Raw genomic sequence first — 24,588 nt, 5'->3', positions numbered from 1 at the left:
ATGTAATTTATGGGTTTTATTCTCTTCAAGTGCTTTTTTAAGACAAGCACCTGCAGGCCCTTTAGGAGGTGTTACTCCTTCTGTTACTGACATTTTAATAAATATAGAAATAAATACTCCCCACCAAATTATCTAATGTCAACACTTACCTCATCGTAAAGGAGTGAGTTTTAATATAATTTATGGACTATACCTGTGCCCTCCCAACCTGAAGCGCATCCAGTTTGGTATCAATTTTTATTGTTTTCTCTGAAACCATAGCGACCTGCAGAATCTACTCATAAATATTACAATAAGTATTTGTCTTCATCTACTTGTACAGGGAAATTCAAATAAAAATGGATCAAAGATACCAATTCATAAAAATCCCATACAGTAAATCAGGCTGGTTTCTGCTTACAAATTCACATGCTTTCTCTCCCACATACACAAATATTTAACAGTGGGGTAAAATTAAATTAATATAGGACTATACAGTAATGCCTAGACAAGCAATAAGGTTGCCAACTTGCTAATTGCATAAAACTGAACACCCTTGCCCCATCCCATGTCCTGTCCAGAAGCCTCGCCCCTTTCCCTTTTCTGAGTCCTCCTCTCCCCCCAGTTGCTTACTTTTCCAACTCTCATTCACTTATATTGGGCTGAGTGCCTTGGCTGCACACTGCACTAGAAGCGGCTGGCATGTCCAGCCACTAGGCAGAGGCAGCTCTTTGCTCCCATTGGTCACGCTCCCCTCTCCTCATATTTCTGCTTTTGTTGTGGATTGTTTTAAATTGTCTTCCTTTGAAGCATCGGGGTGACCACAGACAGCTGAGGTGGTCCAGTGGAGAGGAAGGGCCAAAGCTCTGAGTAGCACCAAGCGTTCTCTTTCAAAAGCTCCGCAGGCTGGTCTGCCTCACATACTGAGTCTCAGTGATCACCACTTGTGGGATCGTGAAGGAATTTCCCCCCAGGTCAGACTGACAGAGCCTCTTCCTTTGCAGCAGATGTAGACCACTTACCAGAATTATCTGAGTACATTTTGTGGCCATTACAGGAGTGTTTGCACCTCAGTCCCTCCTATTCTTGGCCTGGGGCACCTAATAGGCAGAGGCAAGATGGGTAAAGTGACATCTTTTATTGGACTAACTTCTGATGGTGAGAAAGGCAAGCTTTCGAGTTTAACCCAGAGCTTTTCTTCAGGTCTTACCCACCTTGTCACTCTCATATCCTGGGACCAACACCTACTACAACGACACTGCCCGATAGTCTCCTGTGGGCTATCAACTTTTGGTCTGAATTCAGTTGATGGAGTTATTTGTGTGGGTGCAGGGTGAGGGTGATCATCTGTGATACAGAAGGTCAGAGAATGCGGGAACTAGGACTGTGGGGGTTGCTGCACCATCCCCGGTTTCCCAGCCTAGCACCCAGAGACTCAGCTGCCCCCAGGCTTGACTGCAGCACCTGTGAGCCAAGGGTTCTGCTGCTGACTCCAGGCCTGGAGTCCCAGCTGCCAACTCTGTGTGCTGTGGAGATTCTGCTTTGGTCTCGCACGGTGGGGGCTCTGCTGCCAGCCACTTGCCCCAAGTCCTGGCTGCTGGCCCTGCATGCCAGGACTTTGTTCCTGACGTCAGCTGCTGTGGGAGGACAGGGTTAAGGGGAGGGATGTCAGCACCTCCATTCTTAAAAATGATCTTGCATCACTGGTCTGACTAGAAAACAGTGGTTCTCAAACTTTTCCAGATGGGGACCCATTTTGACAATTCAGGAAAACTTGGTGACCCAAGGCAGTTCAAAAATGGGAGGAGAAGAGGGGGCAAAGCCACCTGAAGAGACACTTGGCGACCATTTTGAAATGTAATGGCGACCCATATTTGGGTCCCGACCCATAGGTTGGGAAACCCTGGACTAGATGATCTAGTGATCCCTTGTGGCCTTAAACTCTCTGACTATGGCTTTGTCTATACTGACAATTGAACAACAAAGCTTTTGTCATTCACAGGTGCTTAAATTCCACACGCACACCTCTCCTCTCCTTCCCCTCCACCCCCTGGATAAAAGCTTTGCCATGGCAAGTACTATGCTATGTCTACACTACGAGTTTTTGCTGCAAAAAATATGCTAATAAGGGACTCATTTGCATGTCACAATCTCATTTGCATATTTTCTGCCAATCCGTTTTTGCACTAAGGGTTTTTGCACAAAAACAAGCAGTGTGGACATTTTATTTTTGTGCAAAAATCCCTTTTTCCGCAAGATTCTTATGACCCAAAAAAGGAGGTATACCGATCTTATGGGAAAAGGGGTTTTTGCACAAAAAGAAAATGTCCACACTGCTTGTTTTTGTGCAAAAACCCCTAGTGCAAAAACAGATCGGCAGAACATTTACAAATGAGATCGCAACTCATGCAAATGAGTCCTTCATTAGCATATTTGTTGCTGAGAAAACTCATAGGCTGCGTCTAGACAGGCAAGTTTTTCCGCAAAAGCAAGTGCTTTTGCGGAAAAACTTGCCAGCTGTCTACACTGGCTGCTTGAATTTCCGCAAGAACACTGACGATCTCATGTAAGATTGTCAGTGTTCTTACGGAAATACTATGCTGCTCCCGTTCGGGCAAAAGCCCTCTTGCGCAAATGCTTTTGCACAAGAGGGCCAGTGTAGACAACGCGGTATTGTTTTGCACAAAAAAGCCCGATGGCAAAAATGGCAATCGGGGCTTTATTGTGCAAAACCGCATCTAGATTGGCATGGACGCTTTTCTGCAAAAAGTGCTTTTGCGGAAAAGCGTCCGTGCCAATCTAGACGCTCTTTTCCGCAAATGCTTTTAACATAAAAACTTTTCCGTTAAAAGCATTTGCGGAAAATCATGCCAGTCTAGACATAGCCATAGTGTAGATGTACCCCTAGTGTAAACAGTGCTATGTCAGCAGGAGTGCTCTCCTACCAACAAAGGAAACACTGCTTGTAGGGGTGGAAGTTTTTTATCCGCAAAAGTAAGCTGCCTGACTTTAGTGACACAGCTGTGTTGCCCCAGTGGTGTTGTTAAATGCTGTGTAGTGTACACATACCCTCTGACTCTGAATGCCAACAGGTCCCTAAACAGATATCTCAGCTGTGAGGGACTTGAAGCCATGATTTGAGTAGCATTTCCCTTTGTTAAATTGGAGTAATTAGTGTTACAGAGGCCACAAACAGAAGTAAAGTTGTATTTCCTGGTGATGAGACGTTAACAGTTTGGGAGTTGGAGATTTTGTTTGGATAAGCTCCCGATAGTTCAACTGCATAGCTGAAACATCCACAGTACTCAAGACAGCAAAATTAGGTTGGAAATATCCTGAGAGCGGCCATCCGGTGAGAACTCTAGTGCTTCTTGATTGCGGCTGAGACAAAAATGTCAACAGACCACCCTTTCTTGGTGTATTTTGGCCCTTCCATTTCCATCCTCAGCCAGAATCTACAAGTACAGAGGAACAAAAAAATGAAAAGTGATGGGGAAAAGTTAACTGATTCTTGTCAAAATTAATGTAGTCATTCAGCTCTAGCTACCTCAAAGTGAGTCCAGAGTAATTCCACAAGCTACAGTATGTTTGGTTGGTTGGTTTGTTACTCACTGGCCATAATTCTATTTTCCTTTACCCTAGGGGAAGTCAGAAATAATCCCACTGATGTAATTTATACACCAGTATAAAAAAGTTGGGCCCTCAAAAATCGAGAGTTTGGCTTTAAAGTCATATGATTTTTAAAAATAAAAAATCCAAATGTGTATTTATTTAAATTGCTTTCTGGGTTTTGAGCCTGTAAGCTCCACTGGATCCCATTTTCAGGTTTTTGTGCACCTCCATAAGAGCTAGAAACTTAGTTTAAAAAATGAAACTGAGGTGATCAGCATATGACATGACTCCAGGAGATGGGGATTTAATAACAATATAAAACATTGAAAGACTTATGATAAAAATCACAAGAGTTGGCAATGCTGAGTAAATAGGAGACCCTCTGCACTTGAGTCTGATCTCCCACCAGTTTTGCACCCGTGTAAGGCAAAGCTGGATCACGCCCATTGACTTCAGTGTATAACAGAGCAGAACGCAGGCCATGGAGTTCAGTTTAAGCAATGATGAATGAGAAGAGGTCCACACCAGCTCCTTAATACCAGCCCTTCACTAGGCCGCCTGAAGCAGAAGGGCAGGTTTTATTGTTCTAAAAAGCAATTTTGGTAGCAAGGGAAGACTTGAAAATAACAAGACCAAAAGTGAGCTCTAGGACTCAAAGCAAATCTTGCAGGTGAGCTCCACATCTGCAGAAAGGAAGAGACAGACAGACACATGCCCTCACTCTCTCTGTCTCTCTTCTCTCCCCTTTTGAAATGCGTCCATTATGTGCAGTTTCCCAAGGAACCTTCAGTTTGACCATGCACAAGGCTGCATGATAACAGCGCACAGGAAATGGTATGGGGCAAAACAAGCAAACAAAAGTTTCTGAAGCCCCACGCAGAAGATACTATGGGTAACAAAGGGAAGGCAATGGTGGGAAAATTAGAGAAGACCAAGGGCTCATTCTGTCAGCCACTGACTATTACTGGAGGCACCTTAACCATTCTCTGAGGAATTCCTCCTGCAATGGAGGCTGGACAGAAGGTTAGCACAGGAATTGCTGCAGAACAAAACCTGAGAATTACCTGCACACAAAGGGAATTTCCGGATAGTCAAAAGCTATTGCAGAAATCTTTGTTTTTTTCCAGGCATAAGAAAATAGCATGGCAAGAGACAGAGCTGGTAGTTTGTTGGAATTTAAAAAAAAAAAAAAGTTTTCCCCATGGAAAACGTTTGAGTTTTTGTAAAATGTTTAGATTTTCTAAAACAAAAACTGATTTTTAACTGAAATGTGAGCTGCAAACCAAACAGGTTTACTGAAAACCAAAAAAAAATTACTGAACATTTTTTGGGTTTCAGAGTTGAGCAGTGAAGGTTTTGTTTGTTTTTGTAAAAGGAAATGGAAAATGTTGGACCACAAAAATGGTTTTGGTCACAAAGCTTTTAAAAAAAAATAAGAAAAAAGGGGGGAAATTTTTTGATGGAAAAATGTCAACCAGCTCTACACATTGGGCCTGATTTTGAGAGATACTGAACCTCTGGAGCTCATTGTAATTACTGGGGACTGCAAATTCTCAGCATCTCTGCAAAATCAGGCCCATAGCACCCAACCACTCAAAAATATCCTTACCCATATAGCACCTTCCTCAGCATTTCCCAGATGGTGTCAAAAACACATCAACCTAGAGATTCTCCTCCTCCCTAATGCAATAAAGGAACAAAAGGTCAGAGTATCCCCCCCTTCCTTCCCACTATGCTTGACTGTTCCTCTTGCTCTTCTTAAACAGCTGTGCTCCTGGGTGTTGCTCAGGGTGAATCTGATTGGGATCACACTTGGCCATTCTGCCGCCTGTTGTGCTGTTTGAGCGTGGCATGCAGCAGACGTTAGAATGGGCCTGTTGTTCCTTTTTTGCATTATTCAGAAAAGGCATCTTTGAGCCTGCTGGGCCTTTTGCACCTGCATGGCTGAGAAGATGTGGGGGCCTAGAAAGCCCTGCCTAGCTGTGAAAATTGCCCCCATAGTCTTGCACTCCATGATTTCCTCCCCCCCTGGGCAGAGGGGAGGAGAGAGGTATCATTTTGTCCAGACACAGCATTTGTCCTTGTTGTGGGTGGCACTGTCTAGCTGAACCATCGTAAGGGGCCATGCAGAGCTTGCTGCATTATGCCAGTGACAGGGAGTGTAACACCAATGTGGAAGAAGCAGCTAGGATTCAGAGAGGTGAGAAGAGCATTTGCTAAGAGAGAAAAATGAGTGGGGTTTCTGCCTCCAGGAGAGAGGAGGGAAATTTGAGTCCTAGCTCCTCAGATGAGTGGGAAGGGATCAGGGGGTCAGAAAGGAATGCAGATGGGAGGGAATTCCTGTGACAGGCAAGAGGCTTTGTGGTGGAAGGCGTTCTCCTGAGTCCTTACCCCCTAATTTCCCGAGCTTGCCATTTGTCCCAGAAGTGTTTTCTCCAAACTTGTGACGTGCAGACAGAATAAAGACAACAAGATAATCTATCCTGCCAGAAACAGCAGCCCTTGTCACTTACTGACAGCAGTTGTTTCTTCAGAAGGACTGATTTAGGCATCAGGAAATGACAGGAGTAGTAGGGAAGGGCCCTGTGTAAGGTAGGGAAACTGAAGAGGTGGGGAAAAAAGAGAGAAGGATAAAATTAAAGCAAACAGTACAGGAAAGGGTTTCATATTTCTATCGGAGCTAAAATATTGCTGGATAGTCAGGTGTTCAAGTATTCTGCAGAAAGAACTCCTAGCTCCCTTTCCCTATCCCCACCTAGATCTGGGATTCAAATCATCCAGTGAATTCAATTCTTCCACTGGCATCTCTTCATCCTTTCTTGTCCACCTCCCCTGTTTTATTCTGAATCAGCTGCCATGCTTCACCGATCCTATTTGAGTAGGAATGCTTTCCCACACACTCACGCCCACGCTCCTACTTAAAGCTGTTCTCTAAGTGAGGCTGAGGACTCCATACTGCACTACTGGATAACTGATTTCAGGGATCTACCCGCATTTTTAAGAGATGTACATTGAATGTATGTCCCTGAAGGAAACTTGTCATTGCAGCTGCTTTTGAGCACACGTGTCTGATAAAGGGTTATACATTGAGATGCAGAGCATAGTTTTGCTTACCGGCTGCAAAAAAAAAAAAAAAAAAAAAAAAAAAAACACAACACAATACAACCACTGTGAACACAGAACCCACTTCAGGGTGGTTGCAGCGTCCGGTGGCGTGCCTGAGAACAAGTTTTGTAGCCGCAACTGGAGGAAGCAGTCAATGTTCATGGAGTGTCAGATAATCCACTGTGACATATGATCCAAAAACATACGATTGACGCATATTCCTGGCAGTGTGTCCCAGTGCTGAGACCAGTTTATGCATTTTAAAATGTTTGATGTCCTTTCAACAGTTAAAAGCCATTTTGGATAACAGATCGCAATGAAAATATTTTAAATAACCTTTTTTTTTTTTACCACTGGGATGTATCGGTGCAGTGCAACATTTTAAAGAGAAACACAGAAGGCTTTAAGTGTCTCTAAGGACCAAGCTTGGATCTTACACCTGTTCATATCAAGAGTAACTGCACTGAAGTGAATGGAATTTACTCCTGAGTTAAGCTGGTGTAACAGAGAGTAGACTTTAACTCTGTGTAGCTCTACTTTTTGCACCTCTTCTACAAGCTGAACTCTTTTCATGGCTCATCTGTTTGTGTAACAGAGGGAGTTCTGTGCATTTGGGGACAGATCCTCAGCTGGGTGTAAATCGGTGTTACTTTATTGAAGTCAGTGGAGCTAGGCTGATATAGGGCAATTGAAAGAGTGTGGGCTTTATCCTGAAAATTCTTTCTTACGCACAAGCAGTCTCACTGAAATCAATGGAACGACTCACCTGACTAGCATTTGCAGGATCAGGCCCATTGTGAATGAGTAAAACACCACTGTTATTTTTGAACCTCTGCTAAGTGGAAACCACATGTCCCGCACTGAGAAATGCTGATTCTAAGAACACAAATCCTGTCAGGAAAGTGGAAGTCAATGAAGGGCATCTCCTGGATTGTATTTACTGTGTTTCCAAAGCTACATAGGCTCTTGTAATGTCTGTCCCTCTGAAGACCTAAGATCATGTGAACATTTTTCCTTTCAGCCAATTGCATTTCCAACTGAAGGCTGCGCTATGGTTTTCCTGCCCTGCTGGTAGTGCAAATGTGCCAATCTCATTCTCAAGGCAAGGTTCCTGTCGTGGGATCAAATGTTAGGATTTTAAAAGCTAAAGTTTGATATGGATGAACAACTGCCTATAAAACGCATTAAGCTCTTACCCTGTAATGTATTTAATTTCACACTGACTGATGGTATTGCCCCTGAATGGATTACGGCGGGGGGCTGCCATTGTCCCACTAAACCACACTGGTTAAATAATACTTTGGAGTCTAAAGCTGCTCGAGGAGCATTTCATATTGGCTAGCACGTGAAATGAATACCTAGCTGTTCTGCAAGTGCTTTGGTTTGGTTAAAAATAAATACATTCTGAATTGGTTTACAGTGCAGCAGAATTCACACAGCTCTTTGGTTTGTGCTTTTGCCCCTATAAAAATTTCCACTGGCCCCTCCTCACTCTTGACAGAACATAATTGCCCTGATTCTGTGAGGTGCTGAGTGCCTCCATTCACTTCAGTGCTATCGAAAGTCTCTTTGAACCCTTTAGAAAGTGCTTAGCACGCCCACAACTCCCAAAATTGGGCCCATTGGGCTTACTCTTTGCTGGGTTTGGTGCTTGGCATATATGTGCTTCATATCAAAGAGATTCATACAATGTGCAAGGGTTGGGTCTTTGAGTTTTGTGTAGTGTTTAGTTATGAGGTTCCTTGTCTCATTCATGGGGCTTTTTTTTAACTTTCAGCTTGAAGACATTTTATACAGCGACATCATAAGTGCACACCCAGAATCTGCTTCTTCTGCCTGTTACACTTGGGTAAGTCAGAAGCTACTTTACACCAGCGGAATGACACCCATGTGAGGAGAATCAAGCTCTCCTGTGCTCTAACTCTGTGATCAGAGTGACAGTCACTGCTGAACTAGCAGTTAGCATGTTTTCAACCCTAAGACCTCTGTATTTCTGGGACCATTTACAACTAACCATACAAGTGTTTGGATTCCACCTGGGGAACAAGATAATTCAAAATTAAGAATGATTTCTTAAGTCCTGAGTGCGCACAGAATACCACTCCATTTGGAAGGAGTCATTTTTAAGTATATGGTTTATGTAGTAAAATTACTCATGATCACCCTTGGATGCTTGCTAGAAGTTTTGTCACCTGTTATGTGCTGAAACACATACCCCCCCCCCCCCTTGGTCTCTATCCACCTTTGGATACATTTGGCGGGGAGGGGGAGCACATATCAATGAATTCTTCAGTCTTCTCTTTTTTCTTTTAATTTACGATTATAAGAAAAGGTTAAGGAGGTATTTAAGCTTTACTAGTCTTTTTTTTTAACTTCAGCTTCAGAGCCAGAAAAGAATGTTGGAAGTCATCAGAGGCATGGTTGGGATAGAGAGTGTTAATTCTTCCATATCTAAGCCTCTTTGTCGAAATTCCCTTTGTCTCTTTCCCCAAGTCATTAAACACTAATCCCATCACTCTTCCTAATCCGCTGCAGTGGAGACAGAGTTCAGTTTCCGAAACTGTCTTTGTTGCTTTCCTAATAGACAGCTTGCTCTGGATTTCAGTTGGTTCAGTCACATTTACTGCTTCCCATTGCAGTTATTTAATGAAGTGCCATTAATGAATCTTTTCCTCCTTCATGCAGTGTGCACGGGCATCAATTGGTTTAGTGTTAAGTAGGGTAAGGTGCCTAGTCATCTTAGCAGCCTTTGCAAAATATGACTGTCAAAGGCAAAACCTAGGAAACAAGGCCATTGAAGACCATAACCACTGAAGTACTCATTTAATTACTAAGGATTTACAAAAGAAAATCTGCCCTTTGTGACTGACAAAAGACAACAAACTAAGAAGAGATAGGGGTTTTTCCCCCCTCCCCAACAAATCCCAAAGAGGAAACGTGGCTGAGCAAAGCCGTCAGAGCATGGTGAAAATGCTTTCCAACTTGCTACACAAGTGCTACTTTTCTAAATATTAGGTATTCTACTTGTTGAAACAGACTTTAAGTCCTGCCAAAAGATGTAGACGAGTTAGTTTAATCAGTTCTTCACTGGTAAAAGTCAGTAAAATGTCAATCCATTTCCCCTGTGCTTGAAACAAAGGATCCATCATAATGTAAAGCAGCATCACTTGGTGGTTATTTTATTTTTTTATATAAATGTGTGTTGTGTGCTGTGGTTGACATTTTAAACAGAGTATTTTCTGTCAAAGAGTATAAATTAGAAAAGGTGTGCTTAACTGTCATTTTCTACTGATGACAGGGACACTGAATACCTTTGGTATTTAATTCATTGGGATATGTTTTAAAAAGATAGGCAATGTTTATTTCATCTATATTCCTATAACTGGGAAAATGTTTTGTTCAGAGAGTGTACTTATAATTTTTAAGCATTTTAAATGAAAGCTGTTCTAAGTACATTAAATAAAACCAGGGTATTTAAAGTCTGGAAAACTCTTCTCTAAGGGCCCGATCCAAAGCCCACTGAAGTCTATAAGGTCTTTCCATTGATTTCAGTAGGCTTTGGATTGGGCTCTATACCCCACTTTCTTAGTGGATCACTAAGAAAATATGGAACTAACAAAATATTTTAGTCAGCAAAGTGGCTTTCTGTGATATATATTCATTTTTCTTGTGATGAATTATCTGAGGGCCACAAACACATTACATGAAATAAACCACATCATATTGTACAGTGATTTTCCAAAAGCACTATTTTCTTGTTCATATAGCACATAGAATCATAAAGTTTTAGGCCTGGAAAGATCCTGGAGCAGTCATCTAGTTCAGTCCCCTGCATTCAAGGCAGGACTAAATATTAAATGAATGATATCCTGGCTTCATCAATAAACAGTTTAATTACTGTGGCAAAGTGAGCATCACAATGCCTCAGAATAGGGCATTGAACACTAAGATGCTCCTTTGAAGGCCCTATTTGTTGGATACTGACAGGTCTGTAGTTGATTTGCACAATCCATAGTTTCCACTCTTTTTTCCCAACATGTTCTTTATTGCACATGACAGGTAACAGCTCAGCTTCATCCTTATCAAATATTTCAGTACAGTTTTGTTTCCTTTTATTTTAACTAGCTCATATAGCTGGCTTTAGTGAAAATCTTTCTGCTCCCCAGAGAAAACAAATCAGATCCATTTATAAACTGAATAAATCAGAACAAAGTGACTCATCTCCAAATGAAACCACAGAGTTATCTGTAGATGAAAAAGAAAATCCTGCATTTTGGCACTTCGGCGTTCTTTCAAATTCTAATGCATATCTCCTGTTGGCAATAAAAGTCACACTTGCACATTCTCAAAATTTGTTCGTGTGCTTCAGCACTTCTACTTTTCTTGTAATTGACTTACTAAATCTCTTTTTTTAGGGAATCGATCAGCTTTTATACACAATCTGGAAAAACTCCCTATGTGTATCATTTTAAAAAAACAACCCAACCCAACCCAACCCAGCCCAACAACCCTCACATTGGTTTCGTTTATAGGATACATTGGAACAGCACTAAACCAACAGCATCTCTAGGTGAGTGCCAGCTGTCTTTCAGGAGCTCTGATCCTTTAAACTTAGTACTCTCTGAAGTTTCTCTTTCCATGGTTAATTCAATCACTTTTGTCTATATCTTGGCAGAAATTTTGATGTAATCCTTCTCTTCATTTCTGTTTCCTCGCTAACACTTCTGGGTTTTGGGGGTTTTTTTTCAATCTTTTTTTTTTTCCTTTTTGGCATAAGCTCTCGAAGTCCATGCAGATCAAAAATAACAGAATTTGGAAATGGGTCCACCTAACATCAAGAGTATGGGCATCTTCAGCTACACATCCCTCCTTGTGGTTGAGTGGCTGAATAAGCATTAAAGAGATCTATTGGTGACCAACACAGAAACAAGAAGTACTGGTGTGACTTCCTCTCAACCAGTCATTACACTAAGGGCAATCAGTAGATTTTTTTTCTAGTGATATTTATGGAGCTCAGGCTTGCTGCCAGTCCTCTGCACAGTTCATTTAAAATAGGGAGCACACACGGCTTGGTAGACTGCCATTTTGAGGCTGGATTCCTTTCCCATTGAAGCGAATAGCAACATTCCTGTGGATTTCAATGGGACCAGACCTTGTAAAATGCAGTGAGGCATTTATCTCTGAAAGGGAATGGTTAGATCTCTGTGTCCTACTATTGTTTCACTATATAGCCGTGAGAGAAACATCTGGTGGAGAGGTGTTTCTCCTTATAATACATTAAGGCTCAGTATACACTTCATTTTCTTACTTCAAGAGCTTCATGCACATATATATATAAAACACTGGGAACTTCATTCTTTCCTTGGTCAGTAGATTACATTCAATGAAGAAAGAGACAAAGCCCAGCAAAACCAACTGGCTTTGGAGTAAATAAAAGACAAAACCATTTAAATAATTTTTGAAAAAATTAAATGTCATCTATAAAACATTGAATGATTGTTGTTATGGATGACTATGTGAAAGGCAGTTAAGGTTGTTTTAATGGGCAATGGAATACTTTATATGCATGAACACCTATTTAAGAGAGTGTGTGAACTATGAGGCTGTTTGAATATTTATTTATCTTCCTGTAACTGTTATTTTCATATTTTAAAATGTTCTTAATCTTTAGCCCTTCTTCTTATGCATAGATTTTCTCCTTAATTTTAAGTAACAAGGTTCATAGAACATTTTTGATGGTATTGTTGATTTTAAAATAAATAGCATGTGAGGACCCAATCTTCAACTCTCTGGAGTCAATGGTGTCAGTGAGATCTTCATAACAGCTGCACAGTCCAAATGTTCCCATTGTAAAGGACATGTAGGGGAGCTCAGTTTCAGCAGTAGCTCTGGAGAATTTTGGAAGGTGAGTTGGCAAGGGTGCTCTTTTTTTAGGAGGAAGGAGAATGAAACTGGGACTGGAATAGTGAACGGGTGGTGGTTGGAGGAGCTGTGATAAGAGAGATTATGTGTGTGTTGGGAAATAAAGGACTTCATAGAGCTTTACTCAGCAGCATGCATTGATCTCTGCCTTTCCCACAACTCCAACAGCTGGTTCCCCAGCTTCCTTCTGTTCCTCTGAGCTCCCCATTTAACCTCTGCTTCCCCTAAGCAGTTATCATCCCTGCATCCTTAGGAGGCATTCAAAACAATGCCTTTGGAGAGGAACTTTATAAAATGCACCTTCAGCCTAAAGCCTCACTGGGGATGTTAGACCTGTAGATTTCTTAAGGACTGTGCAGGCTTTTAGACAAGAACATTTATTTATTAGGAAGAGCAGGAATAACACAGGATGAAATTACAGAGCACCGGGTGAAAAGCTGTGAAGGTTACTCAAGCACTAAAGAGACTAGATCACTTGATGTTCTCCACAGGGTCTCTGGTTCTCAGCTGAACTGCAGCTCCTTCTCCCAGGCTTTCTGCTCATGGCATATAGTGTATTCTCTCCCAGGCTTGTGAAACCGAGGTATTTCATTCTTTACTCGGTAGTGGCTAGCAAACCAATGTCATCGATAAGTTTGTCTAATGGTATATCAGTTTCTCCACAGACTCTTCCATTTAGTGAATGGAGGTGGCTGTCATTAAAAAAGCCATCCCACTCCATAAGCTTCACATGAGGCTTTCCACACTGAAGGCTCACTAGACTATCTCTTTATCAGAAATTCTTCCAAGCAGGCCCAGACTCTGCATAGTGCTTCACAACTGTCTAGTCCCTGGGACACATCTTTGAAGAAAGTGGCCAGGGTTTGGGTAAGTAGCAATAGAACAGGAGAGGGGGCTGGACACTGAGCAGTGTATTCACTCCATTGTTTAAGGTATTCTTAAGAGATGTCTGTAGGCATAGGAGTCTTCTGATGATATGCATTGTTACAGGCATGAAACTGTGATGCCAACTTTCAGAATGTAGAGAATTATGCATAATGCTATTCAATGAAACCCCCTCAGTGCATAAGTCTCTACATCAGGGGTCAGTAATAATTTTCGCAGGGGGGGCACTTAATTAATCTTGCAATGTGATCATTGGCTGCTCCTCTCCCCTCCTCCCCCGAAGGGGTGGGGCTTGGAGTGGAAGGAGCAGGGTTGGGGACTAGCCTCCCCACATTGTTGTCTGGGGCCAAAGGCTTTGAATTAAAATGTCATAGTTTCATAGACTTTAAGGTCAGAAGGGACCATTATGATCATCTAGTCTGACCCCCTGCACAGTGCAGGCCACAGAATCTCACCCAACCCTCTTAGAATAATCCTTTCACCTATGTCTCAGATATTGAAGCCTTCAAATACTTTGAAGGCCCCAAGATGCAGAGAATTCTCCAGCTGTGATCTGTGCCCCATGCTACAAAGGAAGGAGTTGCTGCAGCTATTTGAAAGACTTGCAGCTCTAGCTGCTGCCAGGGTAGCGCCACAACCAGGAGCCATTTAAATAGGATCCTGCAGCCGGAGCCCCCACCTGGAAATTAGGTGGCATAGGCAGCAGGATATAAATAGAAAGTGGACAGATGCAGTCAGGGGCTGGATCAAAGTGTTAGGTGGGCAGGATACAGCCCCCGGGCCACCTCTTGTCCAGCCCTGCTCTACATTATGCTTCTGGGGATCTGGTTCACCTTGGAGGGCATCAGAACTGGGGCTCACAGGTTTTGTTTTGTGTAGGAAGGGAGGAATGGCAGGATGGAGTAAGAGAGCAATGGGGACTTTTCAAAGCATGCTTCTTCTGTGTTGTGGTTCAAGAAGTTAGTATGCCTAAAAAAATGGTTCCCTGCTCAACCCCACTGTGTGCAATGTAAAGTCCTTCCTGATCAGACCCATTGGCATACAGTTTTCACTGCTCGAATCCCCAGGGGCATGTAGTTTTTTTTCCTGGAAGAATACCTGGGTTCAATGCAGATGTAACTGGGTAAAAATCTTTGGGCCTTTGTTATATGGGAGGTCAGACTCAGTGATCTAATGGCCCCTTTTGCCCTGACAAATCTATGAATAATCCACAGAAATGGCACCAGTCTTAAAATGAACCCTGAAAAAAGTGCATTGGCCTAATATTGTCTGTGTGAAAAAGGGTCATACAAAGATTTCTGTTTCAACAGAGCTAATGTGTCGAGCTTCCTCTGCTCCGAGGGCTCGCCAGTGCCTCGTTAGATGACAGCACTTGCCTGTTGTTGTTATATTTTCTCTTTGCTTGCACTGTGGGCTGAAAAGGACAAAACCAATCCCATGCTAGCTACGGGGTGAATCAGGTTCTACTTCCCCTTCCCTTATCCTATCACAAGTGTCTACTAAAGCCACTTTGTCTTTCCCTGCTAATAGAGATATTTGGTTTGGACACAGCCTGGATCTGGCCACAGTAGCCACAGCAGTGGACAGCACTGGCCTGGCCCTTTGCAACTCCTGAGATCTGAGTGAAAAATCCTGGTCACTGAACAGGGAGGCGCTGAGAGCAGGCTGACCTTGCTGAATGGAAAGAGAGAGAGAGCACATCTAAGCGAGCATGCTAAACGGGTCCTGGCACCTGGAGAACCTGGGGGGAGGGGGGGAGGTGATGAGGCCTGTGTCAGTCCACATGGTCTCTCGTCACCCATCTCACAAGGAACAAATACATGAATGGTGTTGTGCTAATTTCTCTGTTCAGGCATTGGTTCATTTGCCTCTTTGGGAGGCAGGACCTCTCTTCAGGGATCATGGTGGAGAAAGGTTCTGTCTCCAGTGGGAAGGAGGGAATGGATAACTGCCCAGACAGATCACACACGATGAGTACTTAGGCTCTGGGCCTGAGCTATGGTTGATGATCAAGGATGGGGTTAGAGGCCAAGGACGAGATTTTCAAAGGTACAAGGGACAGTTAGGCATCCTAATTACCCTTTGTGCCCTTGAAAAATCTTCCCTCAGTTAATAGACTTGAGGGTCCAAACAGGTTTAGATGGCAGGATTACCTGCTGTGTGCTGTTAGGTTTCAGCATACATACTGTCACAGATTCAGTCCATATGATAAATTGGTGCAACTCTCATTGAAGTCCTTGGGACCCATGTCTGTTTGCATAGAGCTGAATGTTAAGTACATGCATAAAGGCCAAGTTTGTTACATTTACAGCTGTCCAATTTTTAACTGAAGCATGTTTTGTCTCTTTTGTAGCATCTATGGTTCTGGCTGAACAAAGCTTTAAAATCTCTTTGCAAGTATATTTTCAAAGTTATAATTGGATGTAACTGAGCCGTCTTTTCTAAGCAGAGATCTATAGCTGAACTAGCACATAGGTTAAAATTCTTCACTTCTCCAAAAAATAAATAATCCCACAGGATATATTACAGGCACAAAGACAACAAAACAATGGCTGCATATAATCTCCACTAACTACATTAATAAATAGATTATATATCATGAGCTTTCATGGGTAAAACCCACTCATCTAATGAAGAGAGCTTTGCCCACGAAAGCTCAGGATATGTTTGTTCGTTTATAAGGTGCCACAGGACTGCTCGTTTTGTATTTGTTTGGTTTTTAAGTTACAGACTAACACGGCTACCCCTCTGAGCCTTTTTACATTAATAAAGTATTTGCATTTCACATATTTCTCAGAATTTTGTGAATGTGACAAATATGTCACATGTATAACAGAATGATGTGGTTACTAATTATGATGCCCAAAATGTAATTTGTAGTAAGACCTGCTGATATTTGCAGCACTAAATACAAAACCAAACTCAGATCAAAGAAAGAGTGTTATGCCCCACGCAGAATGTCTTTTTTTTAATCTTACTCTCTTCATACACACAATTCCACTCTCTCACTCACAGTCGTGCCACCCTCACCTCTTCAGCCTCATATCTATGACATCACCCATTGCAACAATTAAGGGAAAGTATGGTATTTAATTTGCACACATTTTAGGGCCTGATTTTGTTTCACTTTAAGTCTATGTGACTTTTGCCGTTGATTCAGCAGGAGTAGCATCAGACCCTTAGATTTTGCTTTACTGAGAATTGTTAAGGGCTATGTGAACATCAGAAAAGTTTGCTTTGACCAAAATGTCTGTGATGAACGAAAAGACAGTCATTTACACTTGTGTGAGAAGAGATCCATTAAGAACTATCAATCCTTCTCATGACAGCTTATCACCACTTGCAAATCTTTAGGATTCGTTTCTTAAAATGCTAATGCAGACAAGTTCCTGTCTGTTGTGGAAAAGATGGGGGACCTTTGTTAGATGAGACACTTGAGTACAAATAAATGTTTCCTGTAAGAAAACATTTGGTTGGGATCCCTTTTTTTTATCTCCTAATGGTTTCCCCATGTACTTTCTGACACCCATAAAAAATGAACATCTTCAAAAATAAAAGCCAACTGTGCACACATGCCAGAGAAAATTGTAGATTTACTATATATACTAACTTTGTGAATGCTGAAATATATACATCAGTGCGGCTGAGATACATTATGGCATGAAGGATGCCCCTCTGGGTAATTTACAGCTCAAGGTTAGGCTTTTAAAATCTGAGGTCCTGTCTTCAGTGCATGTGTATTAAAAACCACATGGCACTTTTCATAAGAGTTTGGGTTTGCCCCACAATTCCTGGCCAAACTTTTCCCTCTCTCCCACTCTTGTTACTTATGTTATGCTCCGATTGACCATATAGTTATCACTTCTGTACCCTAGAGATGGCTGCATGTCAGTGGTGAAATGTTCCTTTACATACCCAGTTCTCAATCCTTTGTACACTGCTAAAATTCGAGGTATTACATATGTACAATTACAGGGAAGAAAAATATGCTTTTAAAACATCTACAGTAATTGTCCAAAATACTCCAGTGACACTGGTGCAAGATGTGGTGTTTTAGCCACTGTTGTGGAATACTCCAGTGCTTAATTCATATTGCAAATGTTCCTAATTATTAGTGGCATTACAGTAGCACATAGGCACTCCAGCCAAGATCAATAACCCATTGTGTAAGGTGCTGTACAACCACATCTATGGATCACCTAACACAATGGGGCTTTGATCTTGGTTGGAGTGCCTGTATGCAGGGAGGGGAAAGAGGCACAGAAGAGGAAATGACTTCACAGTAGACCAGTGGCGAGGCAGAGATTAGCGCTCAGAGATCCTGAATTCCAGACTATTACCATACCCGCTAAATCATGCTCACTCGGAAGTAATTAGAGCACTTTGAAGATATCCAAATGCAGGATGAAATACAGTTGAGTAGTAACATGAATTTACAGTAAGTGGAAGAGCTAGTGCAACCCATGTTTCTAGTCTTCGTAGTACCGTTCCTGTAGTCTTCCCAGTGTTAACATCAGGCCTACATTTCTCTAACTGTCAGTGATTAGACAGGAGTGTGACGTGCGAATGAGAATGTTGCTACGAACTTATTTCAGTGAAAGTGTATTCACCGGTACTTATAAAGCTTTAATAGTGGCTTTATGACTGTCTATCCATAGGACGTTTAAAAACCCAGAGATTGCATAAAATAAGAGATGCCGATGTGTAGACTGGTTTTCTCGACCTTGTGCACACTTGCTGCCCAGTAAATGGAGTCTTGAGCATGGTTTGCCATAAAAGTGCAGGGGAATTCAGGCCCCCGCACTGCACACTCTTATGCATGTGCTTAACATTAAGCATATGAGTAATGTCATTTAATTTGTTGGGATCACTCATGGCTCCAGTGTAGGAATGCATCCCTTTTTGGACAACATTTTCAGCATAAGGGTCATTGACGTCCATGGAACTTTAGCACATGCTTAAAGTTAAGCCCATATGTAAGTGCTGTGCTGAATAAGTATTTACTTAAGACGGTGCTCACGTGCATTTCTGCATCAGGGCTCGTGTGAGTACGAATAAGTGTTTGCAGAATCAGAGCAATGCAAACAGCTCAGTGATGATGAAAATGTTCATATCATGAAATGGCGCAAATACGTTGTAATAGCTTTCCCAGTTAGTGCCACTTATAAAATCACATTCCAAGCAAACCTGCACAATTTTTGCTTCTGTCATGAGTGAGGATCCTGAACCTCCAGCCAGTATTTAGGCATCAGTGACCATTCTGCCTGAGTAAAGATTGGAGGACTGAACCCAGTGACCTTGCTCACTTAATTTAGGCCCTGTTACAGCAAAGCCCCTAAGCACATGCTTAAAGTAATGCCTGTGATTAAATGCTTTCTTGATTCTGGGCCTTATTCTCTTAAAAAATCATAGCAGGCACATTACTGATGGTGGCCCCAATTCTGTAACCACTTACACACCTGCCTTTTCTCCCTTGGATAAATTTCACACTCCCACAAGAGTTTACAGGGTTAGGGATCACGTATAAATTCAGTCTAAAATGAATAATGTTGTATTATATTATTTAATAGAAATTCAGTTCTGCTTTCTGTGCAATGCGTAGAAAAGAGGGGATGTCTTATGTTTTCAGCGAGCACATGAAACCAGCATTTACCACTACCAAATACAATTTGATCACAAATACTGTGGGCCAGATCTTGTAGGGGTGTAAATCAGAGCAGCTCAGTTGACATCAGTGGAGCTACACCAATTTACAACAGCTGAGCATCTGATGCTGTATGCAGGACAAGACTTATGTGCACATTTGGCTGATTGTGGTCATTAAAAATCAGGATTAAAACAGTAAAAAGAACTTTGATTCAACTTTTAGACAATCATTTTTAAGATTAATTCAATTGCAGGAGGTACTGTCAGGGGGAATGCTTTCAGGGCAGGAAACTTAAACGAAATCACCAGCGAGAGACTGAGGGGGGCATACTATGCCATCTCTTTTTAAGCAGAAGTCCCTATAGAAATCAACAGGGAATCTCACCTAAAAAAAATCAATGGCACAATATGGCCCTGAATCATTTGTTCTGTTGCTGAAAGTCACAGAGAAAAATCCTAAAATTATACAATTATAATAATAAATCAGTTCAGCGTGTCATTTCTGCTTTTCTACATTAATAAATTAACCATGTAACATTGTTCAAAATTATGTCAGTTACGCATATAATAATCTTTTAAATTAATGAAGTGATGAAGCAGTTTGATGACACCCATGATTTACAGGGCTGCTTTTAGCTAATGTTAAAAGCCTTTCATTTAATAAATTGCCCCCTGGAGAAATTACCAAAAATGAATATTTTCTATGCTAAATGTTCCAAGGTTTACACTTTTTCAATATATTAACAAATGGCAAGGGAGAAGCATTTTTCAAAATATATCTTCTTTTACATATATTTAATTGAAATTAATTAGTATATTACTTTAGAAGGAAATGATCACAGAGAAAGGTGCAGGATCATTTATGAGAGTTTCTTATGGCAATAAAACAGAATTTAAACAATGAAATTAATCATGTCCTTAAAATTTTTTATGATAGATTAGGAATCATTCCAACCTTTCTGATTAAATAAAAGGACAGTCTACACAGACTAGACTCGAAAAGAAAAAAAAACCTAACTATTCCACCGCAATTTATATTTCTCTAATTTTAATATGTTGGAATGTGTGTATGCTGAATATTTACCAAACTTAAAACAAAATTCTTAGTAACAGAAGATTTATTTTGCATCACTTCTAATTTACATTCAGTACACTGGTGTAATATATTCATGATGTTATGAATACTTAATATTTCCTATTTTTATGTGTGCTTTACAATAAGCAAGTTTTAATGATAAGGCAAAGTGTACTTTCTTATATGGTAGGTTGGGGTTCAGAGATATGAATATGAATCACTATAGTATGTCTTATAAAAGAGGTTAAAATTGGGGTTATAATTATTAAAGCTCAAAAGATTTGAAAGCCAACTCAGTGCACTCTTGCATGTGATACAATTGCTAGAAAAGAAAGGAGATATATAGGACTATAAAGGGAAGCCTGTAATTGATGCTTTCGGTACTTATTAGGATTTGTTTTAGTAACGTCAGGGACTTGTTTTTGTACTACCTCTGAATAAATAATGTGCACAGTAGGCTGGGTCAATTCCTTTTCACTTTGAAATATTTGCTGTTATTGCCCTAAAATCAAGCATAATTCATTGGTTTTCTTGAGCCAGCTGGATATATTATGAAGAATAGGTGCAGTCACTAAGTTATTTGGGGATTCTGTAGTGGCAGTGTAATAGAAAAATGGCCAGTAACCTTTCAAATGGTTGCAGGGCATTTTCAATCTCAATCAATGGCATTTTTCAAAAACAGACATGTTCACACAAAAAGATTGTGCTCAGATGTTTGTATTTGAATCTACCTTGAGCTGAATTCTGCACTTGGATGAACATTTAGCTTTGATTTCCATGAACGCCTCACATAATTATCTGAGGACAGAGCTTGGCCACCTGTAAATAAATCAAAAAAATTAGCCAGAATTCTCAGGTACATGCTTATTGAAAGAAAGTGAAAGACACACATTGAGGAAGACTGACAAATGTTTGATATGTAAGGTTTGCCATTTGCAGCCTGTCTGGCTTCTAGCTCTGCCACTGATTTCCTGAAACACCTTTGGTAAGTCACTGAACTTCCTCTGATGCCAATTTCGCAGTCTTTAAGATGGTATAGTGCTTACCTACTGCATTGGAGTGTTGTGTTAATGTTTGTAAAATTCATTTATAGCCTGGGGAGAAGACTTATAAGTATACAAAACATTTATTTTATTGTTGATCATAATAACAACATATTTGTTATACTTGGCCCTATTTAAGATATTTCTAGGATAGCCACTGCAGAAGTATCTAAACCAAGTCAAGTAAGGAAAATTTTGAAATAAATTGAGGAAGATTAATTGTTGCTAATTGATTTACAATACAGAAACTTTCACCTGAGAGTCATAGGGACTTTCACAAGCATTTCCCACCATAGACCAGGGAGGCATACTGCTTTAATATTATAAATGTTTTACACTGAAGCACAACGCAATTCAGGGCTACAGTTTTCATATCCTTTTGTCTGCTAAAATATCCATATAAGCTCCTGCCTTTGAGCTGCCATGGGAGATTAGTACACAGGGGTTTCAAAATGAGGAGGCAGGGCATGGACACATACAAATAATATGGTTTGGGGGATAGGTGCCTACTGTCTATTTTCAAAATTGTGGGAGGTATTGCATAGATTGGTTTTTGGCAGGTGCTTGGGCTAGTCATGGCTGTGGCATAATGATGTATCAGTTGCTTGCTTCCTTACTCTGTCTCTAGTTGCTTATCTGGATAGTTCCCAGATCATTAGCTGTGTGGCTAGTTTTGAGCAGGATGTTCTGAGCTACCTGGGCCGCATTTCCCTTTGGCAATGTTTGTCCTTTGCATGTGTATGAAGGTCCTCCAGCTTCTTCACAGTCCTTCTGCGACCATTCATGGTGACAATTCTATCCTGTTCTGCTGAACAGTTTACACCTCATGGGGGACCCCTACCTGAGCCTTGGCTCATTCATCAACATTTCCTCATTGTAAAGGTTTCTCTTTTCCTTGAGGGGCTGGACTTCCTTTTGGGACTGCTCCCTTCAGGCTGCTCTGCTCCATACTACCACCATTAAAATATTAGACCATCCTGACAGTTCTGGCTGTATCAGCAAGTTGTATTACTACCACCTCTCCAGTTGTGCAGTGGGCACCTTATCTTACAGAGGATGTTTTCAGAGCAGTCACACCTTATATTCAATTCTCAAGGTGTTTTTTTACAGAAACAATTATGTCAATTTTAGCTAAATTAGCAGTGATGAGAAAGGCAGGAATGATTTGCCTATCTATCTATCTATCTATCTATCTATCTATCTATCTATCTATCTATCTATCTATCTATCTATCTATCTATCTATCTATCTATCTATCTATCTATCTATCCTTACTAAAAACAGCAGGTTTTTTAGAACAAAGGACTCTGATCAAGCTCAATGTCAACAGAAATGTCTACCTGTATGTATTTAGCAATGCTTAACAACACCCATAATACTTTCTTATCATTGTCCAACACAAAGAATGTAGCAGTTACAGTTTCTCCATATTTGAGGAGACTAGCAGGGCCAGCCTTATGAAAATGAGATAGGGCAATTGATTGCCTTCCAATCTTCTAAAGTTTTCAGGACATAGCAGGAAATATTTAACCATCTATGGGACATTATGATCCACTGAGGAGCTAGATGAGGGATTAGACATAGCACTGATTAAAAATAATATAACAAGACAGAAATTTTGAGGGAACATGTGAGCAGTGAATGTATCTTTTATTTCCATATGTAAACCATATATATTGACTGGAACTGAGATACAGTGTCGAGAATTCTTGCTCCACAAGTTACATAAGGAAAGGTGATGGTTGGTTTCAATTATCCAACCCTTTGGCAAACTTCTTAAATGTGAATGCAAAGTAACACTGAGCCTAACCTTAGCTGTGAAATTGCCAAATTAGCCTGTAGAAGATTAGTTTGAGAAGCTTTGCTAAAGGAAAACCTCTGATGTGGTTACTGCACTAATGTGACACTGGATTTACAAACTGAGGAACCCCACAGGAAATGCAGTCAGCTTGATAAGGAGAGATTTGCTTGATTTATTTTTAATAATTATCCCATCCTTTTACTTTCTTTATTTTTTTCATTTAGATAATAAAAGTAACTAGGTGGCCCTGCTCACTATGCTCACCAACCCCCCCGCCCCCCCCCCCCCATCTGTCCACTGCAACTGGATCGTGGCCTTCTCTCCTACCCATGCTTCAGCAGGAGGGGAGCTGTCACCAGCCATTCCTGTGGCCAGATGGGATCTGGACTGTGGGGCCTGCCTCAGGATCAGGGCCAAGGATAGGATGCTGTGGCCAGATGGGGGCTGGAAGGGGAGCAGATGGGGTCAGGGAGGTGGGATTCAGGAGCAGGGGAGGGATCAGGAGTAGGCTAAGGGCAGGGTGTCTGGCCAGGGAGGGGGTCAGGAGCAGGCTGGAGCAGGGTTTTGGCCAGGAGGACAGGGAAGGAGCAGTCTGGGGGCAGTGTGTCTGGTGGGAAGAGGGAGCAGGAGTAGGCTGGGGGCAGGATAGCAAGCTGGGAGCAAGATGTTTGGCTGGGGGGAAGTGGTAAGAGCAGGCTGGAGGCAGGTTGTCTGTCCAGGGAGGAGGGGGCAGGAGCAGGCTGGGGGCAAGGTGTCTGGTTGGGGGGTGGGGGCAGGAGCAGGCTAGGGGCAGGATATCTGTCTAAGGAGGAAGGGGCAAGAGCAAGTTGAGGGCAAGGTGTCTGGGCAGGGGAAAAGGGGCAGGAGTGGACTGGAGGCATGGTGTCTGTTCAGCCCGGGAGAGGAGGCAGCCAGTTCCCCGGGGAGTGCATGTGGATTACTAGAACCAGACGGCAGCTGCACCTGGGCAGAGGAAGGGAGGCAGCAGCTGCTGCGGTGGGTCTCCCTTCTCCATGGGGGTCTCCATCCCCGGCCTGCAGCAGGCAGCTCTGGGAGATGCAGCTGGCCCTCTCTATTGGCAGGGCATCTCGGGCTGTGGAGACTCTTCACTCAGGACAAGCCCCCACCAGCTGGCTTTGTGTTCTCTGCTCCACATGTGGGGGCTGCTTATTATCCTGTCTCTCCAAGCCCCCACCCGGGCCCCTGCTACAGCCAGGCCCAGAGATGAGCAGCAGGGGCAAGGAGGGGAGCAATGCTCCAAGCAGCACGTGAGGACAAAAGCCAGGAGTCTTGGTGCGTGTGGCTGGGCTGGCCAGGGAGCTCTCATGGGGGCCCAACTTAACTTCAGAGGCAAACTTTGTAGCACCCCTCCCCCAGGGACAGCGGGAGTGTCCTGGTGGTTCCCCTCCCCACAACAGCGTGCTCCCTTCCCCACAAGCCATAACCAGCCTGGAGCCTCAGGGCTTTCTCCCCCCATGTTGCCACAGGAAGCCAGGGAGGAGGGGGTGGCTATGTGGCCC

At 42.1% G+C, this 24,588-nt stretch overlaps 1 long non-coding RNA gene across 5 annotated transcripts in view; it reads left to right on the top strand.

The window, feature by feature from the left end:
* The window catches only part of LOC106731379 (uncharacterized), a 319,644-nt gene that overhangs the window by 281,500 nt on the left and 13,556 nt on the right, over positions 1 to 24,588 (top strand). For 3 of the 5 annotated variants that reach the window (XR_012903011.1, XR_012903014.1, XR_012903015.1), the window contains 3 exons: positions 8,474 to 8,545; positions 11,112 to 11,266; positions 12,460 to 23,340. This is a non-coding gene — a long non-coding RNA (uncharacterized LOC106731379). Of the gene's footprint in view, positions 1 to 8,473; positions 8,546 to 11,111; positions 11,267 to 12,459; positions 23,341 to 24,588 lie in introns of those variants that run through there. The other 2 variants (XR_012903013.1, XR_012903012.1) reach the window with 2 other exon arrangements.

This window comes from Pelodiscus sinensis, chromosome 3 (genome assembly GCF_049634645.1).
Source record: "Pelodiscus sinensis isolate JC-2024 chromosome 3, ASM4963464v1, whole genome shotgun sequence".
NCBI classification, from domain to species: Eukaryota; Metazoa; Chordata; order Testudines; family Trionychidae; genus Pelodiscus; species Pelodiscus sinensis.
The sequence above is the reverse complement of the archived record's forward strand: the minus strand, read 5'-3'. Positions and strand labels throughout refer to the sequence as shown.